Source organism: Sapajus apella, unplaced genomic scaffold (assembly GCF_009761245.1).
Source record: "Sapajus apella isolate SASKATOON/1434 unplaced genomic scaffold, GSC_monkey_1.0 scaffold110, whole genome shotgun sequence".
Taxonomy (NCBI): Eukaryota; Metazoa; Chordata; class Mammalia; order Primates; family Cebidae; genus Sapajus; species Sapajus apella.
This window is the reverse complement of record NW_022437050.1, coordinates 875,381-898,571: the sequence shown is the minus strand read 5'-3', so window position 1 is coordinate 898,571 and position 23,191 is coordinate 875,381. Positions and strand designations below refer to the sequence as shown.

At 39.6% G+C, this 23,191-nt stretch overlaps 1 pseudogene; it reads left to right on the top strand.

Annotated features, from left to right (window-relative positions):
• The first annotated feature begins 11,445 nt into the window (after positions 1-11,445).
• On the top strand, positions 11,446-12,587 carry LOC116537411 (annotated as a pseudogene).
• The last annotated feature ends 10,604 nt before the right edge of the window (positions 12,588-23,191 follow it).

Sequence of the window (23,191 nt, the reverse complement as noted above, 5' to 3'; positions counted from 1 at the left end):
ACATATAGAGTTGCTAAACTCCTTGCTCTCCAGCGCAGTGAATCAGGAATATCAAATGCATTTATTTTGCGTAACTCTCTAAACAATTCACACCAAGGACTATCAGTGTTTTCTATACTATTTGAAGTAGAGTCCTTAGTATTTTTGGGGTCTAATCAGATTAGACAGCCAATTCCAGAAACCCTGAAGCCAACTAAAGAAATCCATCCGCTGGGCTCAGTGGCTCATGCCTGTAATCCCAGCACTTTGAAAAGCTAAGGCAGGTGGATCACCTGAGGTCAGGAGTTCAAGACCAGCCTGACCAATACGTTGAAACCCTGTCTTTAAAAAAAAAAAAAAAAAGAAGAAGAAGAAATCCATCCTTTAGCATTGGGAGAAATACATAAAGTAGATGACAGGGTGATGAATGCAGACAGCCACCATGCCATGTGTATACCTATGTAACAAACCTGCATGTTCTGCACATGTACCTCAGAACTTAAAGTACAATTAAAAAAAAAAAAAGATATCCATCCTTAAAATTTTTGAACCACTCACTCCAGGTACCAAAATCTGTATTAGTCAGGGTTCTCTAGAGGGACAGAACTAATAGGATAATGTATATGTGAAAGGCAGTTTACTAAGAAGAATTGACACATGATCACGCTAACAGGTAAAGTCCCATGATAGGCAGTCTGCATGCTGAGTAGCAAGGAAGCCAGTAGCAGATCAGTCTGAATCCCAAAACAAAAGTAGGGAAGCCGACAGTGCAGCCTTCAGTCTGTGGCCGAAGGCCTGAAAGCCCTTTGGCAAACCACTATTGTAAATCCAAGAGTCCAAAAGCCAAAGAACTTAAAATCTGATGTTCAAGGGCAGAAAGCATCCAACACTGGAGAAAGATGAAAGCTGGAAGGCTCAGCAAGTCAGCTTCTCCCACCTTCTTCTGCCTGCTTTATTCTAGCTAAGTTGGCAGTTGATTGAATGGTGCCCGCCCACATTGAGGATGGGTGGGCCTTTCTCAGTCCCTTGACTCAAATGTTAATTTCCTTTGGCAATACCATCACAGACAACCAGAAAAAATACTTTGCATCCTTCAATACAATCAATTTGAGAATATTAACCATCTGGTGGCTTAAGTGGATCTATGGGTCTCTCCCTAAGTCACATATTGAGCCCTTGAGGTGACAAGACCCCAGAGTTTTCCCACAGTGCAGTGTGGCGGGGAATATAATAGTCATGGCCCAGTGTGGTTGAGGAGCCTAGTGAGTGTTTCCCTTGCCTCAAAAACAGAATTAACCCAACAAAGAGACCCACCAGACCAGGAAAGACAGGATCTTGGGTGGACAGATGGGATCATGCAGATCTCAAGGTCAGCTAGGATGATGCCCATCTTAAAAGACACCATTATCTTAAGACCTCAGGCCCAGATTCATTCCATGTGGACCTCATCATTACCCAAGCCTTTGCCCACCCCTACCTCCACCTCAATGTTATCTAAAGCATAAAACCTAGTTGCTTGCGACCAAGTTTCTGCCACTGGGAGGAATAATAACAACAAATAAAAATTAACACAGAGAAAAATAAGGTAATATTTCTTGTGTACTTCAGTTTACAAACTGGAGCCCATATGCTAATTGTAGAAAAATGACTTTATAAATTCTGGATTCATTGAGTCCTTTCTCTGCATGATGTTGATGTTGCATTCAAAGAAGTACAATCCCAACAACTAAAAATGGTGAAACATGAAATTCTGAGCTTTCATATGCATTGCTTGGAAACTGTTTAAGACGATCCCATTTGTAACCCCCAGGAATGCTCTTCCTGTGCTCTTTGCTCTCTTCCACAATTCTCTCACACCCCATATTGCTTTAGAGCCTCTCATTCACAACTCTACCTCCCGAAACCTTTTTATCCTACAGTTCGCACTATATTTTGCTTTCTAAATTCAAGAATCTGGCTAAGTACCCTGGCTCATGCCTGTATTCCTAATACTTTGGGAAATTGAGGCAGGAGGATCCCTTGAGGTCAGGAGTTCCAGACTGGCCTGGCCAACATAGCAAGACTCTGTCTTTACCAAAAAACAAAATTAGTCAGGCATGATGGGGCACCGCTACAGTCCTAACTACTCAGAAGGCTGAGGCAGGAGGATCTTTTAAGCACAGGAGTTCAAAGCTGCAATGAGCTAAGAAGGTGCCACTGCATGGGTGATACAGCAAGACCCCATCTCTTATAAACAAAGAAACAAACAAATCTTTTTAACCCCTAGTTCTTTAATATATAATTTATGTTTCCTTTCCTCCTGTCCTTTTCCCTCTCTTCCTATTCTTTCTTCCTCCTTCCCAAGGTATGGAGGGATTGTGAATCTACTCAGTCAATCTTAAAGGGGGCAATTGGGAGAGGAAAAACAAGGAAATCTTACAGAAAAAAAATTTTTTTTTGAGGCAGAGTCTCACTCTGTTGCCCAGGCTGGAGTGCAGTGGTGTGATCTTTGCTCATTGCAACCTCTGTCCCTGGGGTTCAAGCTATTCTCCTGCCTCATCCTCCCAAATAGCTGGGATTATAGGTGCCTGCCACCACGCCAGGCTAATCTTTATATTTTTAGTAGAGTTAGTAGAGATGGGGTTTCACCATCTAGGGAAGGCTGGTCTTGAACTCCTGACCTCGTGATTCACCTGCCTCGGCCTCCCAAAGTGCTGGGATTACAGGAATGAACCACCGCGCCTGGCCCACAGACTAATTTTTAAACCACATCTCTTAAGAAAATATGGAGAAGCAAAGAAAGGAAAATGTAAATTACCTGAAATTCTAGCATGTAAATATGTTGATATATTTTCAGACTTTTTCCTATGCATTTATCTCACACACACACACACACACACACACACACACACACACACACTTTGAAAAAAATGGCCGACAGTGTATATATACATACTCTTCTGTAGCCCCCTTTAAGCAACTTACTGTGAATGTCTTTTGCTCTCAAGCTTTGTACTTACATCATTTTCAAAAGCCACACCACTTTCCATTGTGTGAATAAATAATAATTTATGAACTTTTCTCTCACTGTAAGACATTTAGGCTTTTTTCCCTGTTGTAAATGATAACCACTACTGTTATCAATATCCTTATGTAAACTCCTTTGCTCACTTGTGCAATTATTTTTATAGGATCAATTACTGCATGTGAAAATTGGGATGACAAGTATACATATTGTATTTGCTTTCTAGGGCTGCTGGAACACACTACCACAAACTGGGGAGCTTAAACAACAGAAATGTATGGCCTCACAGTTCTGGAGGCTAAAAGTTTGAGATCAAGGTGTCAGCAGGGTTGATTCCTTCTGAGGGCCTATCCCCTAGCTCTGGTGGTTTGCTGGCTCTCTAGGTGTTCCTTGGCTTCTGCTGCATCGCCCAACCTCCGCCTCCATCTTCACATGGTGTTCTCCCTATGTGTGCATCTCTGTGTCCAATTTCCCATTTTTGTAAGGACACCAGGCATACTGAATCTGAGACACTATGGAACATACAAGCAGAAATACCTACTCAGTAGCTAGATATGTAGGTCTGGAGTTTAGGAAAGACACAAATGTGAGTCATCAGCACTTCAGTGGCAGTTGACAGTCACGGGGATGAATGAAATCACCCACTACGATCACCCTGTAACATGAGATAAAAGAAGAGCCAAGGAAAGAATTCTAGGAACCCCAATACTTACAGGATGATTGGAGGGTAAGAAGATCACAAATGTGGCATAATTAGACATGGGCTTCAGGAAGTCAGCACTGGGAGCGATATTATGGAGTAGTTGGAATTAGAAAGAAAGAGGAGACATGTCCCACCTCCTAGCTCTGAAGCACCCTGTGTGTCCACTCCTAACCTCAGGCGCTTCCCTCCCCACCATTGGTAATCACTGCTCTGAAGTTTCTGTTAACCAATCTCTTGCTTTTCTTTATAGTTTAAGCACACACACACACACACACACAGAGACAGACAGACACACACACACACACACACACACACACACAACACTAATATGTTGTTCAATTTTTTCTTTTTCTTTTTTTTGTTTTCTTTTTTCTTTTGAGACGGAGTCTCCCTCTGTCACCAGGTTGGAGTGCAGTGGCATGATCTTGGCTCACTGTAACCTCTGCCTCTTGGGTTCAAGCGATTCTCCTGTCTCAAACTCCTGAGTAGCTGGGACTACAGGCACACGCCACCACGCCCAGCCAATTTTTGTATTTTTAGTAGAGACGGGGTTTCACCATGTTGGCCAGGATGGTCTTGATCTCTTGACCTCGTGATCCTCCTGCCTCGGCCTCCCAAAGTGCTGGGATTACAGGCGTGAGCCACTGTGCCCAGCCCCAATTTTTTCTGTTTTTAAATGTATATACATGGAATCTTGGGTTAGGAGTTCTTCTACAATTTATTTACTCAAAATTCAATGTTTTGGAAGGATTTATTTTGATATGTGTGGCTATCGATCTTTCACTTTTAGTGCTGTATGGTATTGCATTGCAGGCACATATAACAATTTATTATCATTATTATTGAAAGTAATGACAAATACCACAATTACTTTTGCACCAACTCAAAACTTGTCCACTGTGTTACTCATGGACATTTGGGGACATTTCCAGTGTTTTGCTATTATGAATAATGTTTTCATGAACTTGTTCATACATTTCTCCTGCTTCATCTGCCCAAGACTGTCTTTCTAGAAAATATACCACAAAGCAGAATGGTTGAATGCCTACCCCCAGGCTTGATACTAGAGAAAAATAGACTCATATGAAAATGAATACCTACCTCACACCATATTCAAAATTCAATTTCATATGAATCAAACCCTAAGTACAAAATGTAAACCTTAAGACTTTTAGGAGAAAGTATGGAATATCTTTTTTTTTTTTTTTTTTTTTAATTTTGAGACTGAGTTTCACTCTTGTTGCCCAGGCTGGAGTGTAATGGCGCTATCTCGGCTCACTGCAACCTTGGCCTCCTGGGTTTAAGCGATTCTTCTGCCTCAGCCTCCTGAGTAGCTGGGATTACAGGCTCCTGACGTAACACCCAGATAATTTTTTGTATTTTTAATTAAGATGGGGTTTTACTATGTTGACCAGGCTGGGATTTCACCTCAGGTGATCCACCTGCTTCAGCCTCTTAAAGTGCTGGGATTATAGGCATCAGTCACCATGCCTGGCTGGAATATCTTTATGACCATGGTTAGGAAAGGATTTCTTACACAAAGTTCAGGAATAACCACCCATAAAGCAAAAGGTAATAAATCATAGGAATTAAAAACTTCTTTTCAACCAAAGACATGATAAAAAGAATGAAAAGAGAAGCCATAACTGGGAGAAGATAGTCCTATAATATATATAATAAACAAATATTAGTATCTAGAGTCTATGAATAATTCCTACAAATCAACAAGGAAAAAGACAAATGACTCAGTAGAAAATGAGGAAAAGACTCTTCACAGAAGAGGAAATCCAAATGCCCAGAAACATAGGAAAAGAGATTCGATCTCATTAGTAATCAGATAAATGCAAATTAAAACCACAATGAGAAACTGTTTAAATCTACCAGATTGGCATAAACGTAAAAATAAGACAATACCAAGTTTTGATAAGAATATAGAGCAGTGTAAACTCACACACTCTGGTGGGGGTGTGATTTGCTACAACAACTTTGAAAAGCACTTTGGCATCACCCAGTAAAGTCAAGTAAGCATGTGTCACATATTAAGCAATTCTACTCCTAAGGTTAAACTAAAAAAAAAATTCTTAGCACATGTGAAGCAAGAGACACCTGCATAAGAAACTCCATTGCACAATAGCCCATAATTGTTCCTAATAGCAAAATATGTTGACACAATTGAAATTTCTATTGACATTAAAATGGATTACAAAATTGTCATCTATTCATATAATGGAATTTTATACAGCAGTGAAAATGAATACGCTACAACCTCACATAATAAATGGATGAATTTCACAACATAGAGGGAAAGCCAAGTAGTAAGTCAGAGAAAGTCACATATGATATGACTTAATAGATGTAGTTTAAAAAACAGACAAAATCAAATAATTGTTTGTTTAGAGTTACCTATACGTGTGGTAAGGTCAAAGTTAAACAAAGACAGCCTTAACACAAAATTTAGGATAATAGCTTCCTCAGGGTGGAGGTGAGCATGGGATGATAAACTATGACAAATATTTGAAGGAAAGGACGGAGCTTCTCTGAAGGTCATAATTAAGGGCCTGACTCAGATTGTGGGGTTACAAAAGCCCCCCTGAGGAAAAGGCACGTTGGCTGATACCTGAAGCATGAGAAAGAGTTTAGAGCAGTGCTTCTCAAACAGCACAGATCCCCACCAATTGCTATGGGATACAAAGGTATTTTCAATCATAGTCAGATTTTTTTTTTTTTTTTAAAGATGGGGTTTCACCATGATGGCCAGGCTGGTCTTGAACTCCCGACCTCAGGTGATCCACCCACCTCGGCCTCCCAAAGTGCTAGGATTACAGGCATGAGCCACCGTGCCCGGCCCATAGTCAGGTTTTTAATTATTAAAATAGAACTTTATGCAAGTAAACATAAAGGACTATTGGCGTTTCTGCCTTCCTGGAGGAAAAACATCAATTTTTTTTTTCAAGCTTAGCCTCATTTGAATAGAATTTGAAAGATTTCAATCTGCTTTAATGGAAGCCAGACTTTGCTTATGGAGGCCATAAGCAAAAAATTCTGAAAATATCCAATTCTTTGAGTTAAAAGAGATTACAAGAGAGACTTGGTCTTTAGAAAATGCATCAGACATCAAGTTCAAGTAGCTGCAACGAAAACAGCCTTTAAAATATATCAGATAAATGAAAAAAAAATTTAAGGTGGCAATAAAAGATGGTCTGGATGAAAGGATACTTTCACAAAAACATAAATCTGCTTTCACCAGAAGCTAAGATATAAAGGAAGAGTGAGTAAACTGAATAAACTGAAAAAAAAAAAAAAAAAAAAAAAAAAAACTTGCAGAAGATGAGAGATTGAGCTGTTGTTCTTATCTAGGAGAATGAGATCTGGGAATTGGAGATATTAATAATTAATGCCTCAGACACTGGAGATTGTGTTGAAGATTAATAAAATAAAGTTTTTTTACTGAGATAAAATTCATTTAAAAACACTTTAAAAAATAAATAAAAAATAATAAAAAAAACACTTTATACAAACCAGTGGCTTTTAGAACATTCACAATGTCATACAACCATCACTACTATCTAACTTTTACATTTTTTGTCACCCTGAAAAGAAACTCCACACACATTAAGCAGTCACTCACGATTCCTGTCCCCACTTCCACCTGAAAACCACTAATCTATGTTTTGCCTCTGTAGATTTACCTATTCTAGACATTTTATATAAATTGAAACATTATGTGGCCTTTTGTGTGGCTCCTTTCACTTAGCTTTACGGCTGAATAACATTCCAATGTATGGGTCTACCACATTCTGTTGATCCCATTCATCTACTCATGGACATGTAGCTTGTTTCTACATTTTTCCTATTATAAACTATGCCTACTATGAACACTCATGTATAAGATTTTATTTGACCATATGATTTGATTCTCTTAGATATATTCCCACGTGTGTGGTTTCTGGCTCATATACTGTAGTAACTCTGTCTTTAACATTTTTAGGAAACGTTTATTTTATTTTATTTATTTATTTATTTATTTTTTTTGAGATGGAGTTTCGCACTTGTTACCCAGGCTGGAGTGCAATGGCGCGATCTCGGCTCACCGCAACCTCTGCCTCCTGGGATCAGGCAATTCTCCTGCCTCAGCCTCCTGAGTAGCTGGGATTACAGGCACACGCCACCATGCCCAGCTGAATTTTTTTTTGTATTTTTAGTAGAGACGGAGTTTCACCATGTTGACCAGGATGGTCTCGATCTCTTAACCTCGTGATCCACCCGCCTCAGCCTCCAAAAGGAAAACGTTTATTTTTTTAAACAGTGGCTATACTATTTCACATTCCCACTAGCAGGTTTTGAGGGTTCAAGTCTGAGGTTTCCTTGCCAACACTTATTTAGCATTAAAAACAAAATTATGTTATAGCAATCATAGAGGGTGTGAGGTGGTGTCTCGCTGTGGTTTGATTTGCATTTCCCTAACAACTGATGATGTTGAGCATCTTTTTATGTGCTTATTGGTTATTTGTATATCTTCTTTGGATAAATGTGCACTCATCTCCTTTACCCATTTTTAATTGGGTTGTTTTTATGTTGTTTTAAGAGTTCTTTATATATTCTGTGTACCAAACCATTATTAGATCTCTGATTTGCAGATATGTTCTCCCATTCTGTGGATTGTCTTTTTACTTTCTTGGTAGCATCCTTTGATGCACAAAAATTTTTACTTTTGATGAAGTCCAAGTTTTTTCTTTTTCTTTTCTTGTGCCTCTGGTGTAATATTTAAAAAATCACTGCCTAACCAAAGGTCATGAAGATTAACACCTATGTTATTAAAATGGAGTTCTGAAGAAGCTGGATTTATATGGCTATGGTAAATGTATCTTTAAAAACTTTTGAAGGAAAAAGCAATAAAACCTACACTAAATTATTGAAGAAATCAAAATAACAATTGCACTTATGGATAATGTTAAAAGTCTCAAAGATGAACTAGCTTCATTGCAGTCTGAAAAATTCAGTTTGAAAGTGAGATTTCAGAGCTTCAGCAGAAATTTAATCATTATTAAACTGCATCAATAAAATAAAATGATTATGCAAGATTCAATTTAAAGTGATTTACTATGGAAAGATAGAGTGGAATCTTTCCAAACCAGATGAAAAAATCATTCATGCATCTGAGGTGCTAGACATCTTCAGAATTCCTAGTCAAAATTCTTTCTTTCTTTTTTTTTTTTTTTTTTTTTTTGAGACAGGGTCTCTCTCTGTTGCTCAGGCTGGAGTGCAGTGACACAATCACAGCTCACTGCAGCCTCGACCTCCTGGGTTCAAATGATCCTCCCACCTCAGCCTCCCAACTAGCTAGAACCACAAGCATGCACCACTATACGTAGCTAATTTTTTAAAATTATTTTTTTGTGGAGACAGAGTCTCCCTATGTTGCCCAGGCTCATCTCAAACTTCTGGGCTCAAGACATGCTCCTGCCTTTGCCTCATAAAGTATTGGGATTATAGGTGTGAGCTACCACACCCAGCTCAAGTTAAAATTCTTCTAGAAAAATTAGAAAAAGCCATTAGGTCTTATCAATTATGATGAGGAAAAAAAAACTCTTAATATTTGGTTGAGAGCTCTATTGGCTGAGAAAAACTTTGATAAATAAATAAAACCCATACTTTGGAGAAATAATAATTTAGGAAGAACTTAAGTTTCAGCTTTTTAAAAAGTATCTCTATGTCCCTGATATTTCAAAAGGAGAATTTGGCAGAGGCATGGGAAGTACTAGAATCCCCTGGTACCACGACAGTGGAGCATTAGGTTGGGATGGCTCAGGGATCCAGGATCTGTGCCTAGTGTGGACCAGACTCCTCCATCAGGCCAACTCCATCAGGATGCAGCAATTCCCCCACAACAACAGAGTTTCTCCTCATACTCCTTTGCTGCCCTCCTTCAATGACATTCAGTGTTCAAGGCCTTCTTTTGATGATGTTGAGAGGCACACATTTCCATCTTTCAGAAATGGAAACCAACAGGAAAGACAGTGCAGATGATCTTGGTCACTTAATTATGCCAGATTCAACCCTTCCACCCGGACAGAGGCCAGGCTCTGTTCTTCTATCTCATCCTCCTGTCAGATGGCACAGATGTGTCCCAGGGGAATGTTTCTGAGAAGTGAAACTTCTGTCATGCTCTCTTCTCTGGAAAGCCATCATGGATCTCCCCAGAGATTCTTTCCTCAGGGATGGCCATGGCCCAGTACATCCTTCACTGGCAACAAGAAACATGTCTTCATTAGTGCTGGATTTTGTCTTCTGTTCACACAACTTGAAAACAGAAGTGATGCACCTTCAGAATTGATCCTGCCTCCCAAGAAGCCTACTTCCAAAGATCAGAATCATAAAATGCATTTTTGCTTTCTTCTTAAGCAATTTTGATATTTTCTGTCAGTTTCATTGCCATTAAGTGATTATTCCGTGCTTCAAATGAAAGCTAGAGAAAATTACACATCTTATGATACTGTTTTATAACTGTAGATTACATAAATGTGAATTTTTAAGCAAATTGTTTTCATTTTATTCTATTTGTATGTTAATTATACTATTTTTGTTGTTGTTAAGTTCACTAAAATAATTCAGAAACACAGCAAAAAGATAATTTTGAATATTTTCTTTTAGTTTTATTGCTATTATTATATAAGTACTCAAATGGAAATATGATAGAATTATAATTCTCAGGATAGTGTTTTACAAACACATATTATATAAATGGAAGTTATTTTAGTAAATTGCCTCAATTTTATTTGATTTCTACATAAAGTACATTCTTTTCAACATTGCTATTTAACAAGTCTCTTTTGTTGGTCCAGAAAAATAGCAATAGTTTTATCTTCTAAAGTATTTTTCAATTTCTCTGCCTTAGTTTCTCTGTAGTAGTTACGTAATTACACAATTGCTCAAATGGAAGCTCAATAGAACTATCATTTTTAGGATAGTATTTATCAATTTGTTTTCAAATGGATTTCATTTTCTTCAATCTCTAGATAGTATGAAAACAGTACTTCAATTGCTGGTGTTTAACAAGTCCCTAGTAACATGAACTGTAGTTGTAGTAAGTTTTACAAGAGCAGTTGTGTAAACACCTGGAGACATTTGAAATTCAAACTGAATTTGAATGAACTATTTCTGTATAGCAGGGGCTGAATTTACTCTAAATAATATATTTATCTAAACAAATGTCAGTTTAAAAAGAGCTGTCTTCAAATAATTTCCTTTCCTGGCTGACTTAAAATCTAGGAGAAAACTACATTATTTTCTTCTGTCAAACATGCTATAGATCCTTAGGGACCTGGGTTTTCCTTTAGGGATCACAATCTTACATCTATTAAAGGTAAAACATGGCTGGGCATGGTGGCTCACGCCTGTAATTCCAGCACTTTAGGAGGTCGAGGTGACAAGATTTATTAAGCTCAGGAGTTCAAGACCAGCCTGGGCAACAAGGTGAGATCCTGTCTCTACAAAATAGAAACAAAAAATTATCTGAGCATGGTGGTGCATGCCTGTGATCCCAGCTACTCAGGAAGCTGAGGAAGGAGTATCACTTGAGCCCCGAATGTTGAAGCTACAGTTAGCTATAATTTTGCCACCGTACTCCTGCCTGTGGGTAACAGAGCAACACCCTGTATCAAATTTAAAAAACAAAAAGGGGCTCTCTGCTCCTCCTATTCGACAGACAGCTGCATCTTGTCTCCCATCGCCAGCCACATCCCTGAGACACCATGGGGAAGTGAAGGTCGGAGTCAACGGATTTGGTTGTATTGGGTGCCTGGTCACCAGGGCTGCTTTTAACTCTGGTGAAGTGGATATTGTCGCCATCAATGATCCCTTCATTGATCTCAACTACATGGTCTACATGTTCCAGTATGATTTCACCCATGGCAAATTCCATGGCACTGTCAAGGTTGAGAACGGGAAGCTTGTCATCAATGGAAATCCCATCACCATCTTCCATGAGTGAGATCCCTCCAAAATCAAGTGGGGCGATGCTGGCGCTGGGTACGTGGTGGAGTCCACTGGCGTCTTCACCACCATAGAGAAGGCTGGGGCTCACTTGCAGCGGGGAGCCAAAAGGATCACCATATCTGCCTCCTCTGCTGATGCCCCCATGTTTGTGATGGGTGTGAACCATGAGAAGTATGACAACAGCCTCAAAATTGTCAGCAATGCCTCCTGCACCACCAACTGCTTAGCGCCTCTGGCCAAGGTCATCCATGACAACTTTGGTATTGTGGAAGGACTCATGACCACCGTCCACGCCATCACTGCCACCCAGAAGACCGTGGATGGCCCCTCCGGGAAACTGTGGCGTGATGGACATGGGGCTCTCCAGAACATCATCCCTGCCTCTACTGGCGCTGCCAAGGCCGTGGGCAAGGTCATTCCTGAGCTGAACGGGAAGCTCACTGGCATGACCTTCCGTGTCCCCACTGCCAACATGTCAGTGGTGAACCTGACCTGCCGTCTGGAAAAACCTGCCAAATATGATGACATCAAGAAGGTGGTGAAGCAGGCGTCAGAGGCCCCCTCAAGGGCATCCTGGGATACACTGAGCACCAGGTGGTGTCCTCTGACTTCAACAGTGACACCCATTCTTCCACCTTCGATGCTGGGGCTGGCATTGCCCTCAATGACTGCTTCGTCAAGCTCATTTCCTGGTATGACAATGAATTTGGCTACAGCAACAGGGTGGTGGACCTTATGTTCCACATGGCCTCCAAGGAGTAAGACCCCTGGACCACCAGCCTCAGCGAGAGCACCAGAGGAAGAGAGGCCCTGACTGCTGGGGAGTCCCTGACACACTGAGTCCCCCACCACACTGAATTGCCCCTCCTCACAGTTTCCATGCAGACCCCTTGAAAAGGGAGGGGCCTAGGGAGCCCCACCTTGTGTACCATCAATAAAGTCCCCTGTGCTTAGCCGAAAAAATAAATACATAAATAAAATAAAAACCAAAAAGGGCAAAACATACCTTTAAAATAAAGGGGAAAAACCTGCCTATAATCTATTTTAAGTCTTCTGTGAGGGAGTATTGTACACTGACAGCTAAGATTGAGACTTCCCTGTGGAAGGCAATGAAAAAAACAGGTAACAAATTTTTTCACACCCAAAGTCTGTTTCTCACATATACATGCCCTCCTTCAGGGGGTTCTTTGACTTACTGTTAGCAACTACTATAGCTTTTGTCTCTGCAGGTGCCCAAGAACTGTTGAGTGAATTAAATTTCATTTTGAGATACTAATTAAATGTATTTTAAGTGATGTCTTAAAAAGGACAAATGACTACATATTTCTCCACAAACAATGAATAAAATAGTTTTAAGAAAGTTTGGAGTGGGTGCTTAAAACTATATTTTGGGGGGGAGGTGGCTTGATTTTTAAAATTTCCTGTGGCCACATTTTGGATTATTTCAATTCCAATGTGAAACCAAATTGGAGAAATTGAAAATAAATTATATAAAAATTATAATAAAGAAATATACAGCATAGAAGAATAAATGAGAGACAGAATAAAGGGTTAAAAGTACAGATTCCAGAGCTGTCCAGTACAGCAGCCACCAGCCACATGTGGCTATTGAGCATTTGAAATATGGCTAGCATGGACTCAGATGCATTGTGAGTATGAAATACACAATGGATTTAACATGATTTAGTACAAAGAAAAGTCTGTGAAATCTCTCTTTTTCTGTTTTCCCTCATCAGAACTCTACTTTTGCATTCAGAGAGGCAGGGGTTGCCTCATTCTTTGAACACTGACACATTAAGAGCATCACAGAGGTAAGAACTGAACCCAAGCACAACAGGAGGGGATGTTAAGCAAGATCTAAAAATCAAGGTGATCAACAAGAACAGTAATATTTTCTTTTTCAGGAAAAAAGAATGGAAGAAACAGAAGGTACTGGGGCACGATGTATAAAACAATGTGTTGCTTTTTGTTTTTTGTTTTTGAGTTGGAGTCTCACTCTGTTGCCCAGGCTGAAGTGCCGTGGCACTCAGCTCATTGCAACCTCCACTTCCCAGGTTCAAGTGATTCTCCTGCCTCAGCCTCCCAAGTAGCTGGAATTACAGGCATGCATCACCACACCCGGCTAATTTTTGTATTTTTAGTAAAGACGGGGTTTCACTATATTGGCCAGGCTGGTCTTGAACTCCTGACCTTGTGATCCATGTGCCTCGGCCTCCCAAAGTGCTGGGATTACAGGTGTGAGACACTGTGCCCAGCCCAAACACTGTGTTTTGAATGACTTCAGATTCTATGACTATGTGGAGGGTGGAGGGGTTTGCTGGGTTGGTGCAATGTCATGTGATTATTGGAAATTATTCTGTTTTTCTCAATAAAATTTCAAGAATTCAGTTAAGTTAGATTTGAGCAAACTTAATTACCTTGCCAGGCATTTGTTTTTCAGAAACATAATAATCTATGTATTTTGTTCAATTAGTAGTAGGCCCATGGGTTGTTTTGTAAATCATAAGTAAAATAGAGACTCTAAAAGTCATTTATTGAGCAATTACCACGTTCCGGGCAACGACCTTGTGAGAGAAATACCATTATGCCTATTTTACTGATATGAGAAGTGAACCAAAAAGAGGTAATTTGTCCAAAGAAATATGCCAAAGAAGTAGGGGAGCTGATTTGTACCCACAAATGGTTCTTCATTAATTCTCTTTCAGCTGGGGAAGGAAATTTCAAATGTTAAGTATATGTCGTGATTTTATCTTATGTACATCATATTAAAACTCAGAAGGACTGGGTAGGCAATTGAAATCAACCTGCAAACTTTTCTCCCTCTCCCCACTCACTCAATCTAGTCAATAATTAGAAGACAGAATCAAGGAGTGATTTCTTGGTGTCTGAAAAAGACTATGATGACTGAAGGAAATATAGAGTACACTAGATCACAAAATATAATTCTTGCATGGTGATGGTGAGGGTTCAGTTCTCGTTCTCCTCCATCACAATTCTATGCATATATGCCATCAGGACAAACAATTGCAAATAAAGGCAAACTGCTGATTATGTGAGGGTGGGGCAGAGTGGAGAATGAATCAGCTGTTAAAATAAATCATCTGGTCAACTATTAACCCCAGGCAAGCACAAAAACCCAGAGAACATTATGAAAAGATATTCTTAAGCACTAGGTGTTTTTAGGAATTCTAGAAACAAAGACTAAGAAAATACTTTTTACAGATTATTATTTTTTTTAGAGCAGTTTTAAGTTAACAGCAAAATTGAAAGGTGCATAGATGGCCAGGTGCGGTGGCTCACACCTGTAATCCCAGCACTTTGGGAGGTGGAGGTGGGCAGATCACTTGAGACCAGGAGTACGAGACCAGACTGGCCAACATGGCGAAACTCCTTCTCTACTAAAAATACAAAAATTAAGCGGGTGGTAATGGCATACGCCTGTAATCCCAGCTACTTGGGAGGCTGAGGCAGGAGAATCACTTGAACCCAGGAGGCAGAGGTTGCAGTGAGCCAAGATTGCATCACTACACTCCAGCCTGGGTGACACTGAGAGTCCCTGGCCAAAAAAAAAAAAGATACAGAAATTTCCCATATACCCACTACGCCGTTCAGGAACAACAGCCTTCCCTACTACCAACATCTGCCATTAGAGTGGTATCTTCGTTACGATCAATTAACTTATACTGACATATCATTATCATGCAACTATTATTAAACAATCGCTCCTTTTCTTATCTTTTTTTGTGGTTATTAGAAAATTTAAAATTACATATATGTGGCTTGTATTATATTTCTATTGAACAATGTTGCTCTAGTGTCAACCTTCCTGGGTCTAAAATCCTCCACAAACCTGAGGGATGACCTTAAACACCTAACATCACTATGTCTCAGTTTCCTTATTAGCATAATGGGCTTAAAGACAATACTTTAAAGCAAGGGTCCCCAGCCTTTTTGGCACCAGGGACCAGTTTCTTGGAAGACAATTTTTCCACGGAATGGGAATGGGGGTGGGGAGGTGGTTTTGGTATGAAATTTTTCCATCTCAGATTCGCATGAGGAGTGCCCAACCTGGATCCCTCACATGTGCAGTTCACAATAGAGTTCCTGTTTCTGCTCCTGTGAGAATCTAGTGCCACCACTCATCTGACAGGAGGCAGAGCTTGGTCGGTAATGCTCATGCGCCACACTCACCTCCTGCCGTGCGGCCTGCTTCCTAACAGGCCGTGGATCTTACCCATCTGTGGCCCAGGGGTTGAGGACCCCTGCTTTAAAGGGTTAAGAGCAATTCTTAGACATTCTGATGTTGGCATGTGCCAACGATTAGTAATAATAGCAAGGATACCAGCAAAATAATCAAAGAGCGGGCCTGTTCAGAGACAGAACAGAATTGGAAGTGGGATATAGTTGAAAAATAGAATGATCACCAGAGCAGTATATGAAAACACACACACAAATAGAAACAATACAAAGCAAGCAGGTAGCTGGTTAATGTTTAAAGTTACATTCTCGAGGGTCATAAAAGCTTCATACCTATATCAGATGTTACAGAGGAAATCTAGAGGAAATAGTGCCAGATGTCAGCTATGCTGACCATTGACTGAAAATAAAAATAAATACATCTACAAAGCAAGGTCAGTGGTACATCTGTGGCAGTTAACTGGAGTCTTAGGCTTACATCACCCAGCCTTCTTGAGGATGAAGAAACGGAGTTGAGTCAACATCAGAGGCAGAGCACCAAGGAACAAAATCTGATTTTAAATAGATTGCAGCCAGTGATTTTCTCAAACCATGAGTAAAACACAGACATCTATAGTTTGCCCATTTTTTGTTTGGAGACAGAAAGTTTTAATTTGATACTCATAAGGTTGAGAGAATTAAATGAAATATTACATCTATGATGTTTACATGCATGAATAATAGCTGTTATTATTATTAAAATATTAACTGGGAATATTATTATGGGAAAGTCATGAGGATAAAAAAGTTATAGGCTAGATTCACCATAAAAAATAATAATAAGTGTGATTAACATCAAAATTGGAATTATTACAATATAATCAGATTCAGAGAGTTTTTTTTTTAGAGTCAGGGTCCATTCTGTTACCCAGGCTGGAGTGCAGTGGCATGCTCATGGCTCACTACAGCCTTGAACTCCTGAGCTCGAGTGATTCTCATATCTTAGTCTTCTGAGTAGCTGCGGCTACAGGCATGCACCAGCACTCCTGATTAAGTTTTTCTATTTTTAATAGAGACAGGGTCTCACTTTGTTGGCCAGGCTGGACTCAGTCTCCTGGCCTAAAGTGATCCTCCTGCCTTAGCTTTCCAAAGTGCCAGGATTCCAGGAATAAGCCACCACACCCAACCTCAGAGAGAGTAATTTTAAGAAAAAAATTAATGTAGAAATCACTGTTGATGTAAAATATGGGGGATTTCAAGATCAGAGAGTCATGAACTAATTTGGAACTATTTAATACTTTTTACATTTGCTAGTAACAGTGACAGCAGAAAATACATTTCCAGGTGGTATAATTTAAAATTAATGTAAATCCAAAGAGCTAAGATATGAACGGAGAAGAAGAAAATGAGTGCTTTTCTTATGGATAAAATGTGACTATCATTAAAAAATAGAGTGGGTGAATGAATAATAAATTAACTAGAATATTAAGGGAAGAAAAAGTAACATTGAAACTTGTTAGGAAAATAATACTGTTAACTGTCAATGTAGAAGAACTTCACTTCAGGAGTGGCTATTTGGCCTACAGAGAGGCTCTCATCCCTGAGAACCCTCCCCAGTACACAGGGGCAAGCTCAGGTGGAACCTGATCCCTTAGGCAGAACTGATTGGTTCAGAGACAGACATGTGGCCTAAGTGAGGACAATAAGATTCTATCTGAGAATTCTGGAATGTGGAGCTAAGCAATACAGACTGGGAGTCATAGTCATATGAATGGCAGTGCTCCAGAGAGAAGGCCTGTGGATCTAGAATTTATTGTTGAGGATCTTGAACTCACCTTGGCTCCTGGTTCAACAGCACATGCATAACTGTGTCTGGTACGGTGCCCTTTCTAATAGTGCTCTCCTGCTTCCTCTCCACAACCCCCTTTAGGCTCAAGCTAGCATGGTTAAGTTACTGTTATTTAAAATCATAACTAATATTTCAAAACTAGTCACTTGAGGACTTGATACAGTATCAAGAGAAAATTTACCACTTTGGTGTTTTCAATGAAATTCTAAATACTGAATGTAAGTTTTCTATGAAATTTATTTAAGTATGAATGATGAAGCTTTGACAATTCTAAGAGAGATAAATACAGATACCAGGGAAGTAATAACAGCTATCAATAAAGAGGAAGAGTATGGTTTTTCCATTTGGTTTTATGGATTATATGATTCTTAATGTTTCTCATTTTGCAAATGGAAGATTGATGGAAACAGTCAAAATCTAGCCCAGGCCCACAGGCTGTTGTATGAGAACTATTAAACCACAGAGGCTCTGAAATACAGAATGTTATTTGTCTTTTTATCTTTTGGCTATTCAATAAGCTCATTTTTACAAATGGGAAATTGAGGTCAGGGGAAATTGATTTCCTCAAGGTCAGGAGGGCAATTTTAGGCAAGGCTGCTTCTAGAACCCTGTCTATTGCTCTTTAGAAATAAACACATTGCTAAAGAAATGTCTCCTGAAGATTGGAAGCATAATGAATAAAACAAGGTAGCCTATTCATTACAGACAGCTTATTGGTAATCAAAGCTTGCTTTGTGGTGTTGTAAATGTTTAGACTGTAACTGTCTAGACATTTCATTAATATTTTTTGAAGCACGGGAGATATTAATTTATTCACTTATGAGTCACTGTGGATATAAGAAAAACAAATAAATGAATTACCTTATAATATTAAATACCACAACATAACAGTTTGATGTTGTTTTTTAAGATTTCAAATTGAATGTTGACTGGGAAGCAATATATTATGCTAAATTTTTCATCTCAGATATAGTATCATTAGTCTAGCATTTGTGGGTAAGGACATTGTAATTATTATTCCCAGGATTAAGAATATACTATCTCTAATGCACATGATTTTGGATATAAAGGAGAAGCACACATTTTATTGTTCCTATTAAAACTGTGCACAGGACATCTATGGAAGGTCTGTTCTACTTCTATCCTTCAACTGAGGAAAAATTTCTCTTTTTTTTTTTTTTTTTTTTTTTTTTGAGACGGAGTTTCACTCATGTTACCCAGGCTGGAGTGCAATGGCACGATCTTGGCTTACCGCAACCTCCGCCTCCTGGGTTCAGGCAATTCTCCTGCCTCAGCCTCCTGAGTAGCTGGGATTACAGGCACGCACCACCATGCCCAGCTAATTTTTTGTATTTTTAGTAGAGACGGGGTTTCACCATGTTGACCAGGATGGTCTCAATCTCTTGACCTCGTGATCCACCCGCCTCGGCCTCCCAAAGTGCTGGGATTACAGGCTTGAGCCACCGCGCCCGGCATCTGAGGAAAAATTTCTACTCGATATTCTTCCCTATAAATGATGGTGAAATTAAGTGAATGTAGATATTCTGCCACCCTGCAATCTCTACTAACTTTGAGATTATCATTTTGTTTACTAAATAAAAAAACTAACATATTAACCTGTGTCAACGAAAAGTAGAAAAGTAGAATCAGTTTTTTATTTTGAGTACATATTATTATTACTAGTATTATTATTAATTATTGAGACAGAGTTTCACTCTTGTTGCCCAGGCTGTAGTGCAATGGTGCAATCTTGGCTCACTGCAACCTCTGCTTCCCAGGTTAAAACGATTCTCCTGCTTCAGCCTCCTAAGTGGCTGGGATCACAGGTGCCTGCCACCATGCCCAGCTAATTTTTTGTGTTGGTAGTAGAGAGGGGGTTTCACCATGTTGGCCAGGCTGGTCTCAAACTCCTGACCTCAGGTGATCCACCTGCCTCAGCCTCCCAAAGTGCTGGGATTACAGGTGTGAGCCACCATGTCCGGCTGAGTACATATTATTTTTATAAATGAGAGAAAATGCATTTTACTGTTAGAATAAGTAGAATCAAATCATGATAATATTTTTCACCCCTGTTAGTAATTTTTCAACCCTATATATAGGTTAAGCTTGCTATATTTATTCAGTTAGTTTTGTTTTGTTTGCTATATCATATGTAGTTATGTTTTGTTTTCAAAATGAAAAGAAAAAATTGCCTTTTTTTCTCATTGTAAAATTAATACTGAGACTTCCAGTTCCAAGACAGTTCCAGTTGCACATCTCCCTATTCTTCTGCTAAGTATAGCTAAATACCCTGGGCAATATATGTAAAATAAACATAAGGAGACTCTGGAAGGTAGAGATGAGGCAGTTTGGGTATTTACATTAAAAAACATGCCAGCAAATTCTCTGGGCTTTCTTTTTGCTTCCTGTATCCCAGACTGGGTACTGACAATACAGGCAACCTAGAAATACCAGGGGGTTCATATAATGCCCTCCATCCCTACCCTGAGCCTGCTGTCTCTAGACAAAGGAACAGGAAAGGGACAGCCTATCAAGGAAGAAAACATTTAGTTAATAACCACCAGTGCATAAAAGCTACCATGGGAGGCCTGAGTCTGCTATCCTTAGAAAATCTTGCTTGCAAGATTGGTCTTCTGCTGGCATCTGGGAACATCCTACAGTTCTTACATAGATATGAAACTTTCCCGAAACGGTAAGAATGGCTCACTGAGCCTAGACTGATGGCAAACAATGTAACTTCTGCTGCACAGCTGCTTTCCTTCTGAAAGTCTGCAATTTTGATAGATGCAAGACAAAGGGTATCTACATGATTGATATAGTTTGTCTGTGACCCCAGCCAAATCTCATCTTGTATTGTAATTCCCATAATTCCCATATGTTGAAGGAGGGTCCTGGTGGGAGGTGATTGAACCATAGGAGTGGTTTCCCCCATGCTGTTCTCATGATGATGAGTGAGTTTTCACATGATCTGATGGTTTTCTAAATGCCTGGAATTTCCCCTGCTTGCACATTCTCTCCTGCTGCCATGTGAAGAAGGTCCTTGCTTCCCCTTCACCTTCCACCATTATTGTAAGTTTCCTGAGGCCCACCGAACTATATGGAACTGTGAGTCAATTACACCTCTTTCCTTTATAAACTACCCAGTCTTGGGCAGTTCTTTGTAGCAGCAGTTGAAGGGGACTAATACAATAATTAACTGTCCCCAAAACCTAGGGCACTGAGTCTCTAATAATCTTCCTTTGCAGACACAATTCATCCCTGTTGTCACAGTTCCCTATTAACAAAATTAAGTGTGCTCTACATAATTTCCCTGGGAGAGAATCCTTAGAATCTTGTGCCTGGTTTCCTCCAGACTTCATTCCATGAGGCTATTCCTTTTGCTCATTTTATTTGTGACTGCAACTATATGGTGAGCCCTGTGAGTCCTCCTAGTGAAACACTGAACCTGGGAGTGTTCTTGGAGACCCCTGACACACTGCTATACTCCAATCAAGTATCACAGAAAAAGCAGTGGTCCCACCCCCACCCTTCAGTAGCAGCTGAATGGGAAGTTCAGAATTTATCACCCTTGCTGGACTATAGAGTCTCCTAAACCCCCACCACGTTGGTTTCAGAGAAGGCTGAGTGGGAAGCCAAACTTTCACCATCTTCCAGTGGTAATGAGTCCCCCAACACACCCTCCGAAGTGTCAGTAGAGGCCATGTGAGGATGTAACAGTGAAACAGCAAAAGAACTAACATAACTAATCCAGTTTTTGTTTAAGGGGACTTTACTCATTCCTGCATGTAGGCTAGGATAATTTAGAACACTGAGATAATATGCCAAAACAGCAATCATATAGTTTTTAGAACTAACTCTAGGATTAAAGGAGAAGTATGTAAACAGCTAACTATGTTTTGTTGAAGATTTATAGGAGCATTTGTGACATGACCAAGGACAAAGAAGTTCCCAACCACTCTGAACCCTCATTGGTGCCCAGATGTCCGTGGTTATTGGTCACATCTTGATCTCATATCCCTCCTCTTCCTCTTCCCTTTAACATAAAAAGAGCCTAATATTTGTACTGACTTAAGATGGTAGTTTACAATGATAGTCCACCATCTTCTCAGTTAGTTGGCTCTCTGAATAAATCTGCTTTTCCTTCCACCAACCATCGTTTTTCATGCCTGGCTTTCAAGCAGTGAGCAGCTGAACCTGGGTTCAGTTACAAGGGACAGTAATGAGGCATCTCTCTCCCTCCCAACCAGGGTAGTATCAGTGGAGGCTGAGTGGGGAGCATGAACTCCCAACCTTGCCCAACAGTAATGAGATAACTTCCCCACCAACCTAGGTTGTCAAACGAGGCCTGATGGAGAGCTTTTACTTCCTCCCCAGCCAGAGAGTTTGAAGGTGTCATCTCCCTTCTAACAATTCAGTGTCAGAGAAGTCCTGATGAAACAGAAAATTTAAATAGGATTTAGCACCAAGATAATACAGATGTTGGAATGATGTGATCTTAGCCTACATAATAAGGGTTTTAAAGCAGTCGTCATAAAAATGCTTTAATGAGCAGCTATGAACATGCTCAAAATGAATAAAAAGTCTTAGCAAAAAAATAGAGGATATAAAGAAAAAATAAATTGAGATTTTCATACTGAAAAATACAATATCCAAAATAAAAAAAAAATGAGTGGATAGAAGAAGGGAGGGGACAGAAGAAAGAATCAACGAGCCTGAAGATAGAATAGGAGAAGTTATCTAATCTGAACAATGGAGAGAAAATAGATTACAAAAATTAACTGAGGTTCAGGGACCTGTAGACTCTACCAAAATATCTAACATTTGTGCTATTAGAGCCCTGGAAGGAGAGGAGAAAGAGAGCAGACCTCAAAAAGTGTTTAAAGAACTAGTGTTTGAAAATTGCCCAAATTTGGCTAAAGACATAAGCTTACAGGCTAAAGAAGCTGACTGAGCCCCAAACAAGATCAACACAAATAAATCCCCACCTGACACATCATTAGTCAAACTTTTGAAAACTAAAGACAATAAAATAAAATAAAATAAAAATCTTGAAAGCAGCAAAAGGGAAACAATGACTTATGAGTAGGGTGAAAAACAATTAGAATTATACAGGATTTCTCATGTAAAAAACTGGAAGCTAGAAGAAAGAAGCACATTTTTCAAGGGCCAAAAGAAAAGAAAAGCCAGCCCAGAATTCTGTATTCAGTGAAAATATGCTTCAGGAATAAAGGAAAAATCAAGACATTCTCAAATGAAGGAAGACTAAGAGCTTTTGTTGCTAACAGACCTACTACAATGGTTAATTTTAGATGTCAATCTGACTTGGTTAAGGAATATCTAGAAATCTGGTAAAGCATTATTTTTGAGTGTGTCTGTGAAGATGCTTCCAGAGAAAATTAGTGTGTGAGTCTGAGTGGACTAGCTGGGGAAGATCCGCTCGCAATGTGGGCAGGCACCATCCAATCTGCCAGGGGCTCAGAGAGGA